We start from the raw sequence: 11,243 nt of genomic DNA, 5'->3' as shown, positions 1-11,243 counted from the left end.
GGATATAGGTTGGGGAAAAGCAGGAAGTAGTGAAATAAGCAGTAGTGCAATGCCACACAGGTTCTTTGATCTTCAGTGTGGGATTTTACACAGGTAGAAGTGTAGGGACTTTTTACACAGGTAGGGATTTGACACGCAGGAGGGTGTGGGTTCACCCTCCTATGTGCTGTAGCCAACAAATGTGGATAAAAGTGCATGTTGTGAAGACTGTTTGTTACCTATTAGCTATACCCTCACTTCGATTTGTGGGCTGCATTCAGAGTTTAACCATTTTATTCCACGTGCTTCACTCTACTTTTTATATAGATCAGCTCAACAGAATTGAAATACAGGTCCAAGCTGATAGCTGCTCACCTGATGCTCACAGGGAGTGAGAGGGGGAGCAGTGAGCAGAGCTGGGAGGCCAGACCAGCCTTGGTTGGACGAGAGGACAGCTGGGCCCTGCTGAAGGGTCTGATGACGAACAAGGCTGCCAGCAGCCAGAAGTGAGGCGGCAGTGAAGTTGCTGCCTGGTGACAGGCACTTGCTTTCAAGCTGCAGCCTGAGCTGCTGCCATCTCATTTTTTATTAATTTGAAGAGAAAAGCTGCATGCAAACGCCGATTTTGAAGTTGCAGCCAATAATGTTGATGGCACTGGAGAAAATTGATTTTGCTTGGCTTTGGCTTCTCCATCCCTCTCCAGTATCCTGGAAGCAAAGTCTTTTGATTGCATTTTTTTTTTTAATGTGCAAACGAGTACAGGGTTAATTTCTAGTTTTATAACCGCTTCTCAAATGGGAGCTGTAAGCCTGGGGTAAGTGGGTACGCAGAGATAAATCAGTGGTGCTTTAGTAGTTGCAGAGTGCTGCCCACTGCTCCAAGTCTCTAGAGTTGCTCAGTGGGTGCTGGAGAAGCTGGGGCGCTTGAAATGCCTCCTGCAGGGGTGCTGGGGGGCAGCCCTGTGCTTGGATGGGTGACACAGCCGAGCTTGTGCAGTCTGTGCACGTGGAGGGTGGGGCAGGAGGAAAGTCTCGGTTCCTCTGCCAGGTGAGAGCACGGCTATGGGACACCGAAGCCAGGGTTGTGGGTTTTTTAGCCAATTTTTTGTTTGTTTTAAACCACTGGAATATCGGTGGTAGTTTTGGTTGGTATAAAGTTCAGAACGCTAAACCTCGAGCTCGTCCCAGCACGGCTCCCTCCCAAACCAGGGCCCAGCAGGAAGCAGCTCTCACATTTCACCCCGTTTGCACGGAGCCAGGCCTCGCTCTGACGCCGCATCTCGGGGCGGCCTCACGCCGCGCTCCGACGCTTCGTCCCGCGCGAGCGCGCGGCGCCCACGGCCGGGAGGTACCTGCCTACCCCCCGCCGCCGGTGCGAGTGGTTCGTTCCGCCCCTCCCTCTCTCCCTCCCTGCGGCCGGCGGTGGCGCGTTCCGCTCCCGGCGGTCGATGCGGAACTGCCCGAGCGGCGCAGAGCGGCTGGGGGCGGCGGTGGGGCAGGTGAGCGGGTTGTGGAGCGTCGGCACCTGCGGGCGCGAAGACGGGCCGGGCGCCTCCTCGGGTGATTCGCCTCGGCTGTCCCCCGGCCGGCCGGGCGTCGCGGTGATGCTCGGCGGACAGCGAGCCCTTCCGCGGGGCGCCGCGGGGCGGGACCCGGGTGCCGGCTGTGGCTGCGCGAGGAGGGGGCGCGGCCGCCGGTGGCTGTGAGGGGTCGGCGCGCGGGCGGCAGCTCTGGGCCGCGGGCTGCGCTCTGTGGGGCGGTCGAGATGGGGAGGGAAGGGGGGGGTCCGGAGCGGAGGGGTGAGCGAGGAGTGCCCTGCTGCGGCGTGACTCGAACGGCTCTTTCGCTCGTCGGTTTGCAAACGGCGGAGCCTCCCGTTTCCCGAGACAATAGAGTGGGAAATCCACGTTATGTTAGGTAATCTCTTAAGAAGTAACGTGTAAATCGAGAGCGTTCTTCTCTTGGAAATGGCCGTCACCGCTTTGCCGTGTCGTTTAGTCAGACAGAAGGGAGAGGAGCCCTCCGCGGCACTGTTGATGTGGAGTCACGATAACGAGGCGCTCGGGGAAATGACAGGCTTGGAAGCGAGCCGAGTCGCTCCCAGGCTTTCTTCTCCCTGTTCCCCCTGAGCGTCGCCCATCCGTGTCGCTGCTGTCGGGCACGCACGGAGCAGCGCGTGCTGCACATCGCATCCCGGGGAGGTGGGACGGAGCTGTGCGTGTCGGCGCGCTGTGCTTCCCCGCCGAGCCAGCCATTTTCTGTGCAGCCCGGCCGGCGCTTCTGCTCACCTGCGCTCCGTGTCCTTGCCGTGCTCTCTGCAGCATCGCTTATCTGCGCAGAGGCAGCTGCTCGAGCGGGAGCGAGGGGAGGGAAAGCGTGTTTCGGTGTGCTGAGGGTCACATAGCCAAAGCGATGTCATTCAAATGCAGGTCGTTTGGGAAGCGTCTCCATTTTCGGCCTTCGTGCTGGTTGAGCCTTGGGAACTATTTTGGGCAGGCACAAGAGGTGCTGGTGGTTTTCAGCACTAATGAAAATCTGCAACCCTGACACATCAGGGAGGGCATCCAAGGCAACTAGCACAGCAAAAATGCAGCTCTCGCAAGATCCCATCTTGCCATCATCTGATGGCTTGTTATGTAATTCTGAACAGATCGATCATTACTGCTATAAATTGTCCTTTTGCTTTATGCTGCTTTATAGTTGGAAAATGTGTAGCTCTCGAATCCAGTTTAATCACTTTGCAATTAATTACATGCTCCTCACACATCTTGTTGTGTGTGTAACAAAATGCAAAATCATCAACAAGTCTCGAACATGCTTTTTTTTTTTTAAAACAATATAGTTTTGTCTTCACTAAAAATTGTTGTAGGTACTTCTCCACTATTGCAGAAAGTCAGAGCTTCTGTGCTTTTAGCAAGTTAACGTCCCGAGTTGCAAGTTTGTGTTGGCTTTCACACCATTACTTTTAAAAAGAGAAGGAAAATTGTGTCCCCACTGACAGAACCTCATCTTCATAACACACGCAACATGGCCCCTTCTGATGGTGAGTTATGTGATGAAGTTTTTGAATGGCAGTGAACAGAAGCTCTGTAGCAAGCTCTTCTGCTTTCAAGTTTTTATAGAAAAACAGGAGTAAATATTCTGTGAGGCCAACCTCTTCTGCAGCCTTGATCCCGTTCTGCAGTTCCTTTGGAAGGAAGCAGGCTGTGTCTGTGATGAAGTCCAGCCTAAGTCTCCTCAGAAGGATGCTGGAGAAATGCTGAGGAAATAAAGGTTCCAGAGACATTAAATAGTAAGCCTTGCCAAAGTAGCTTTTTGCTTTATTGGATGTTGGGATTGATGGCAGAATGTATTGGTGCATGCCAAGTTTTGCTTAGAACACTGTTTGTATTGCCATTCTAAATTGAATTAAAATTGGCTTTGATTTGATCTCACTTGGGGTTGGGGACATGCAGGCTCCTCATTTGTAGCTCTTTCCCTCTCATCTTGCCTCATCAAATAGGTATAGGTGGGATGTGTTAGGTGATACTTCTGCAGAGGTGCTGTGTGGTCTATTTAATATCCTGTGCAATGAGTCAGTTGAAAAAAACAAATATTTATGAAATAAAAAGGGTGTAAATTTGTGTCACTTGGCATTACAGATGATGTTACCTGTAGATACGTTACCATGGCTTGCTGTAGTGCTTTTACTAGGGGGTAGTGCCACCTGCCCACAGGATGGAAAGTGATACTTCTCTGTAGGTATGGAGCTGAATGTTTCACTTACTTTCCACTGTACATATGTTACAGCCTGGAGTAATTCCTGGCCGCGTCCTCTGCCTTACTGGTGTGACATTTAGGATACGTTACATTTAGGATGCATTGCATTTCTGAGCAGCCTGTTTGCTGGAAAGCCTTTGACATCGTTACTCAACACAAAGGCAGAAAATGCAGAATGAGTGGGGGTTTGCAGAGGTGAGGAAAGGTTATAGAAACAGGAGGAACTCTTAATATGTGAGAAAGCATTTGAAAGCTAGAATCAAATCTTAATGTGTAAGGTTAACTTCCACAGTTAAGCAGTCTCCATCTTTCTCAAAGTGTAAGTTCTCATGAAGGAAAAGCATTGTTGGTGACCTAACAAGAAGTGAAATAAAAGTAAGCAGCACGAGGCTTCAGTCGGAAGAGAATGTTCTTAGTGGAATAATCTGGTAATGTGTGGAATAATTGTGGTGTTTGTTTGATCACAGAAGGGTTTGCAGCTTTTCCTTCAGTGCCTTAAGAGCTATGAAGAGGTGTGTGGTGGTGACCTTCTGTGTGCTCTCTGTAACAGCCTCTGTAATTCTGCTATTCTTTGCTCTGTTGGCTGAGAGAGAAAATAATTTGGGAGATAGGAGGTTCTCTGTCACTTGGGGCCTTTGAATCTGTTGTGAGCATGTGAAAATTACTCTTGATAATCAAGAAATGTGCTCCAGGTTTGTTTCTTGGAGCTGGACTAGTTGACTAAAACTACATCCCCTGCAAGTAGGAGGGCTCGTGCTGCTGTGAGCTCTGGTGTTTCCTCACAGCTAGGGCTCCTAAACTGGGGGCTGTGCCTTTTGAGGCCAGAACCCACAGAGTTGTGAGGTATTGTGTTAATTGCTGCTACGTTTCCTTTTCTCATCTGCTAGCAGCACCATTGCAGTGATGTAAGAGTAAGAAGAGCCGCTTGCATGCACCCAGAGTTCCTGTTCTGAGGCAGTTCTCTTGCTGTGTTCTTAGGGACTGCAGTCAAGTGAGAGACTGGTGCTTTTCTAGGCCAATGTAAGGAAAAGATGCATCAGTGTGGCAGCAAGGAACAAAGGTTTATGGTTTTCTTTTCTTTCACAGCCTTCAGTGTTCACAGCTGGGGCAGTCCTCAAAAAAGAACCAGTCATCACCTTGCCTTGGGTCAGTCCTGTAATGGTTGTGATTTCTGTTTTCTGTGTTGTTTATGACCTAATTTCTGAATACTTTCTCTAAATTGTATTTGGGATTTCAATCTTGTTATTTTTTTTTACACATGGGGCAGAGATATCCGGATTGTTGGGAATGCATCTGATGCTCTTCAGAACTGAGTGTTGTCTGATGAGCAGCACAGCCTTTTTTCATAAACTATGCCTTTTCTTTGTCATATCTGTGAGTTCAGCAGCAGTGTTGCACAGCATTGCAAGCCCTTTATCATTTTTGTCACTGTCTTTGTTGCATTCTACTTCTGTTTTCATGCTAACTGAATTTCCCACTGCCGGTATCAAATGGTTGTCCTTCACCTTATGTGTAACTTTGACATCTGCTTGCCAGGGTTGGTTTGACTTGCTCCAGAGAGGTTCCTGTGGGGTGGGATGGAAAGTTTTGCCTCTTTTGCCTCGTTGTCTCATCAGGTAATGGGAGTGCTTTCGGTGATGAAGACCTTGCATTTCATCAGAATTACTTCACGCAAGGAAGTAATTCAGGACAAGGACACAGCCACTCTGCTGCAGTGTCTATATCAGTTTCCTCTCGGTAGTGGTTAAACCGTGCTTGGGGCATTCGTGTTCTTCTCACAGACCATCTTGTTTCTCCCTTCTGACTCATAAGATGGACCCAGCAGACATGGTGCTTCCCCTCCTCTGGTGGGGTGACTCTGGGAGACCCACTCAGCTTCTTCAATCCCTCACTGGCCACGAGGGGTGTTGGAGGCCGTTCTGTCTCTTCTGGGCTTGGATCTCGCTTTGCTCGTGTTTACGTGTGGGTGTGTGTAAGATGACATCCCACCTAGCACAGCTCTGCAGAGAGTAGGCTTTGCTCTTGGCTCTGCTTGCGGTTTTGACCAGCTGGTACTATCGTTTGTCACAACAAGTAGTAGTAGGATCAGGCTGGGAGTAGGAATTTCAGCTCTTGCACAGTGTTTATGAAAAGAAGAGGAAGGCGTGTAGACAGAAGGAGTAATTAAGGTGGGTGGCATGTGGAGGGAGTGTGAGGTAAGGCAGAAGTGATGGAATCTTGTGGGTACCAGTGCCGAGGCTGAGAACAGCTGAAGAACTTATTTCAAAGACTCGTGTTTATTTGCTCATTCTCAGTATTTCAGTGTTTCTATGCTGGCTGAATTTGCCCCGTTTCAGCCCCATAATCAGTCTTTATTGTAGGAACCCCATGGTGTGTGCCAGTTGTCCCTCTGTGGCCCACAGTCAGGTAAGAAGTGAATCCCTGTGCCTGGCGGGGGCAGTGCCACCACAGAGGTCCTCTGCTCAGGGAGTCGTGGCACAGCTTGAAGCCTGCGTGTGGACAGAAGCTGCTGGTTGCTGCCTCCTGACCGTGTGTCTGCCCCACGTCTCTTCCTCTCTCACAGAAGGCCCTTCTCTGAGCTCCCGCAACTGGGAGGAGATGGGCAAGAGCAAAGACACTGAATAATTTAGGAGCTGTGCTTGCATCCAGCAGTTCTCACAATTTAAATACCATGTGCTGTGCTCTGTTGTCATCTTATTAATTCTTAATAAGGCTATGCATTTGCATTGTTGGGCTTCTGGAAGAAGCTGCTGGTGGTCATGATGTGGGTGCTCTGGCTCACTTGTCCTGTGCCAAGCTGATGGAAGTGCCTGGGCTGTCTCTGCAGCGGCTGAGGAGGTTTCTCAGCTCAGAACTCAAGTTGGAAGCTGTTCCAGTTTGGAAAAGAGCATAATCCCATAGTGACTGCGGAAGGTGAAACTAATTTAGTTCAAGGGCTTTCTGTAGGTTTTGATTGGTTGTTGTATTTTTTCTCTCTGCAAAGTGTACAAGCAGATGCTAGTGGAGATCTGAGGAACAATAAGGAGCTGATGAGGTAAAAATAAATGATGTGGCTTTTGTGTTTTGTTATGGCGGTATCGTGCAAGAGTGGGGGAAATGGGCAGATTTGGAAGAAGCAGAAGGCAGAGAGCCAAAGCACTTTTGTTGCTGTTCTGTACTGCAAATCTCCAGAGATTAATGGTACCTAAAAGATGAATTTAAGTGTGAGCTGTGCACTCAAGAGGACTAGCTGGGTTGGCAGAGGGCCCTTTTTGCCAATATTCCTGTTCCCTGAGATCTGCGAGAGGGAAGGAGAGTAGGGGCTGCAGCCTGAACCAAAGGGCTGCCAGTGAAGGTGGGGCTGAGGCTGCAATCTGTTGTTGTTTTTTTTGTTAATGACAAGTAATGTAAAAGTGTGTGCTTCTGCATTTCTCCAGCATGAGTTTATTGGTGGCTTTCCCCGGGAGTGCACTAGAATAAAATGGATAACAGTATTCGCATATCATTCTTCCTCACCCTCTTGTCCCTGGAGACCAATTCAAGAGCTCTTGTTTGTTCTTGTTTCTTCTTTTTGGAAACAATTAGCAGATGAATGTCTGGGCCATGCAGTTCACAAACGCCTGCTGCTGGATGCAGCCATGCCTATGGGACAAGGGCTGCTGCGTGCTTTCTGCCATCTGCAAGTTACCTCTAGGATCGCACATTTCTGCTGGCACACTTTTTGTGCTGCAGTGAGGAACCAGCAGCAGCAGCTGCCTGCAGGAGCACTGTGTGTACCTCGGGCACAGGATCTCATCGGCTGCAGAGGGTCCTTGCTTTCAGTGACCAATAGCAGCTTCTGATCCGCGTAGCATTTGTGCACACAGAAAACCTTGCCGGCGGGGAGGCTCTTAGTGCATTGTGGACACAGTGGTGCCACTGGGGTCAGCGAGAGCGTACCCCGGCAGTCCTTGTGCCGGGGTGAGGCCTGGCAGCAGTGCTGGGAGCTTGGTGCAAGGGGTGGAGCGCGGCCACCGTGCCATAAATAGATCCAGCACGCCGAGATCTGGGCACGAAGATTGGGTTGCTATGGAGATTGAGCTGAATCAGATTACCTGCGGCTCTGCTTTTACAGCTTGCGCATATGTGGTGGCTGCGTGGTCTCGCGTGTGCGGCAGGCTGCTGTACCCAGGCTGGAACCGGGGGAAGCAAGGAGCAAAGCAGCTGAAGGGCTGGCATATGCCAAATCTGTTACCATAACAACCAAGAACCTGAGCCAGGCTGGCTTCAGGCTTGCCGTGCTTTAGAAAAGCTCCTGACTCTGCTGTGTGATGCTTCTGCTTGTGAGCTAATTCTGGCTGTGTTAAGTCTGTCTGTGCAAGCTGCCTCCATTTTGCTTGGAATACCGCTGTGCAGACTAAAGCTGCATCTGTACTGTGTCAGGCGTGTTTTCAGTAGGGCAAAGAGGTAATATCACTGCAGTAGGAAAGGAAGAAATCTGTATGATATTCACATTCTTCCAAAGAGTTTCTGAGGGCGTCATTCTGTATCTGCAAACTGTTTTCCCGCTTAATTCCCTAAGTTTTTTCAATTCAGTTTAGCATGTCTTTTTCCTCAGCCTTTATGGATATGTGGAAAGTGCAGACAGTTGGGATGCATCTGCTGCTTTATCCATAAGAAACTCTTACTGACTCAAGTGATGCTGTCTCCCATTGAGGATGCTTTTAGAATGTGCCTGTAGTCCTCTGCTGAGCTGTTTCTGAGATGTATGACTACTGCTAAGGCGTTTCACAGAGCCACCCCTGTATTGTAGGCTACTCATGCTGGATAATTATACCATCACCTGTTTTAGGTTGGTTTGCAATACTTTGAAAACGCCTTTTTTTCTCTCTCAGTTGTACCAAGGTGCTACTATCTGTTTAAGAGTCACGCATTGCTATCTTGGCAAGGTGAATGGTAACAAAAGATGAAGCAACTGCACTAGTATAGCAAGTCCATCCAGATCTGACTTCAGAAATTGTTCCACCTTCTGTCAATCTCTTCCATCGGGTTCAGGAGGAGGAGGTATTCTCAGCCCATAACATCTAGAATCAGAGAATCTTGGAGTTGGAAGGAGCCCTGAAAAGTCGTTTAGTCCAACCCACTTTTCTGTAATGAACACGAACACCTACAGCTAGATTAGGTTGCTCAGAGCACCAACCTTGAATGTCTCCAGGGACAGGGCATCCACCACCTCTCTGGGCAGCCTGTTCCACTGCTTCACCATCCTTATTGTTAAAAATTTCTTCTTTATATTTGACCTAAATCCAATATCTAAATCTCCTCTTTTAGTTTGAAACCATTTCCTCTTGTCCTTTCAGCGATGCATGGCAATGGGGCAAGGGGAAACGGCCACAAACTGAAGCACAGGAAATTCCACACTAATGTGCATAAGAACTGCTTCGCAGTAAGGGTGACAGAGCACTGGAATAGGCTGTCCAGAGAGGCTGTGGAATCTCCTTCTCTGGAGAAATTCAAGACCCACCTGGATACCCACCTGTGCAACCTCGTCAAGGGAGCCTGCTTTGGAAGGTTGGGGAGTTGGACTTGATGTTCTCTGGAGGCCCTTCTAGCCCCCCTAATTCTGTGATTCTGTCACAGCAGACTCTGTTAAAAAGTCTGTCCCCTTCTTTCTTATAGCCCCCCTTCAGATACAGAAAGGCCGCTTTCTGGTCTTCCCAGAACTCCAGGCTGAACAGCCCCAGCTCACTCAGCCTGTCCTTGAAGGAGAGGTGTTCCGTCCCTTGGATCATTTTTGTGTCCTTCCTCTGGACATGCTTTGACAGGGCCCACGTCTCTCCAGCACTGAGGACTCCACATCAGGACACAATACTCCAGGTGAGGTCTCACCAGAGCAGAGCAGAGGGGTAGGATCATCTCCCTCATCCTGCTGGCCAACACTTCTTTTGATGCAGTCAAGGATACAGAGAAAGCTTCAGGGGCACATTGCAGGCTCATGTCCAACTTGCCATCCACCAATACCCCCACAATCTTTTCAGTGGGGCTGTGATGTATTCTCTTCTCTCCCAGATTATATTGATATTGGGGGTTGCCATGACCCAGGTTGCAGCACCTTGCACTTGGGTTTGTTGAACCCCATGAGGTTCATCTGGGCCCACTGCTCCAGCCTGTCCAGATCTCTCTGAATGGAATCCCATCCCTTGGGTGTGTCAGCTGCACCACACAGATAGATGTCATCAGCAATCTTGCTGAGGGTGCACTTGATCCCACTGTCAATGTCATGGATGAAGATGCTGAAGAGTACTGGTTCCAGTACTGATCCCTGAGAGACACCACTTGTCACCGATCTCCATCCAGACACCGAGCTGTTGACCACCACTCTCTGTGTACAGTCTCACAACCGATTCCTCATCCACTGAACAATCCACCCATCAAATTTATATCTTTCCAATTTGGAGAGAAGGATGTAATGAAGGCCCTTGTCAAAAGCCTTAGTGATGTCCAGATCGATGACATTGCTGGCTCTTCCCTTGTCCACTGACGCAATTACACCATCATAAAAAGTGACAGGGTTGGTCACGCAGGACCTGCCCTTGGTGAAGTCATGCTAGTTATCCCATATCACCTCCCTTTCTTCCATATGTTTTAGCATAGCTTCTAGGAGGATCTTCTCCCTGATCTTCCCCATTACCAAGATGAAGCTTCTACCCTTCTTAAGTGAGTACTATATTGCGTTTTTCCCTGTCAGCAGGGACTTCACCTGACCACGATGACTTTTCAAAAACCGTCGAATGTGGTTTGGTGACTGCATCAGCCAATTCCCTTGGAACTCTGGGATGCATCTCCTCAGGACCCACTTGCCCTCTGCCTGTGTTCGTTGTGCTCGTAGGACCTCTGTAGTGTCTGGATAAAGGGCAAACAGCATTATGGGTTTCTTAGGGACACTATATTTTTATGGATGAAACTGCTAGCAATGTTTAACATAGCTGTTAAGCAATGAAGGTGTAAAATGGCTCATGTGAGATAGAGGCTGCGTGTCTGTTGCTTTAAAAGCTTAGTGCAAGCAAAAAGAGTATGTGCTAGAACAGAAGTAATGGCTGGAAGTACACAGACTGGGAAGAAGAAGTCAAAGCTTCAGCGATAAAGTTCCCTTTAAGCTTATTAAAATGTCTAAAAATGGATCAAAACTGTCATGAATAGTTCATACTGTTCTTCAGATTGCGTTGACTTAATTTCTACAATGAGTGAAATGGGGTTTTTGGCCACACAGGTGAGGTTGGCTGGTCCTGAGCTCCATGTTCCTGTTCCTGAGAACCAAGCAGACAGCTCTCTTGGCATGCTCAGGGTGCGTAATGTAGCAAAAGGAAACCTGTCAGCCAAACAGTGGGTGTTGAAACTCCTGGCCGTGTTTATGTCTGCTTCAGTTTCCAGTTTAGTTTGATTGGTATGAAGTATCTTGATTTCACAGTAAACAACATGCTAGGGTTCACTGTAGATCTGAACTGGGTACAGATTGTCTTGGCTGGGTGTAAATAGAAATCTGAGAT

At 48.9% G+C, this 11,243-nt stretch overlaps 1 protein-coding gene across 13 annotated transcripts in view; it reads left to right on the top strand.

Moving 5' to 3' along the window:
- Nucleotides 1-1,402: 1,402 nt before the first annotated feature.
- MADD (MAP kinase activating death domain) overlaps nucleotides 1,403-11,243 on the top strand; it is a 75,116-nt gene continuing 65,275 nt past the window's right edge. For 10 of the 13 annotated variants that reach the window (XR_006168183.1, XR_006168185.1, XR_006168184.1 and 7 more), the window contains exon 1: nucleotides 1,403-1,478. The gene's annotated coding sequence lies outside the window, so the exon portion shown is untranslated. Of the gene's footprint in view, nucleotides 1,479-5,402; nucleotides 5,705-9,933; nucleotides 11,042-11,243 lie in introns of those variants that run through there. The other 3 variants (XM_042814845.1, XM_042814852.1, XM_042814844.1) reach the window with 3 other exon arrangements.

This window comes from Centrocercus urophasianus, unplaced genomic scaffold (genome assembly GCF_019232065.1).
Source record: "Centrocercus urophasianus isolate 14NV4802_14NV808 unplaced genomic scaffold, USGS_Curo_1.0 seq_14, whole genome shotgun sequence".
Taxonomy (NCBI): domain Eukaryota; kingdom Metazoa; phylum Chordata; class Aves; order Galliformes; family Phasianidae; genus Centrocercus; species Centrocercus urophasianus.
Note: the sequence above shows the minus strand (reverse complement) of the source record. Positions and strands in the feature narration are given on the sequence as shown.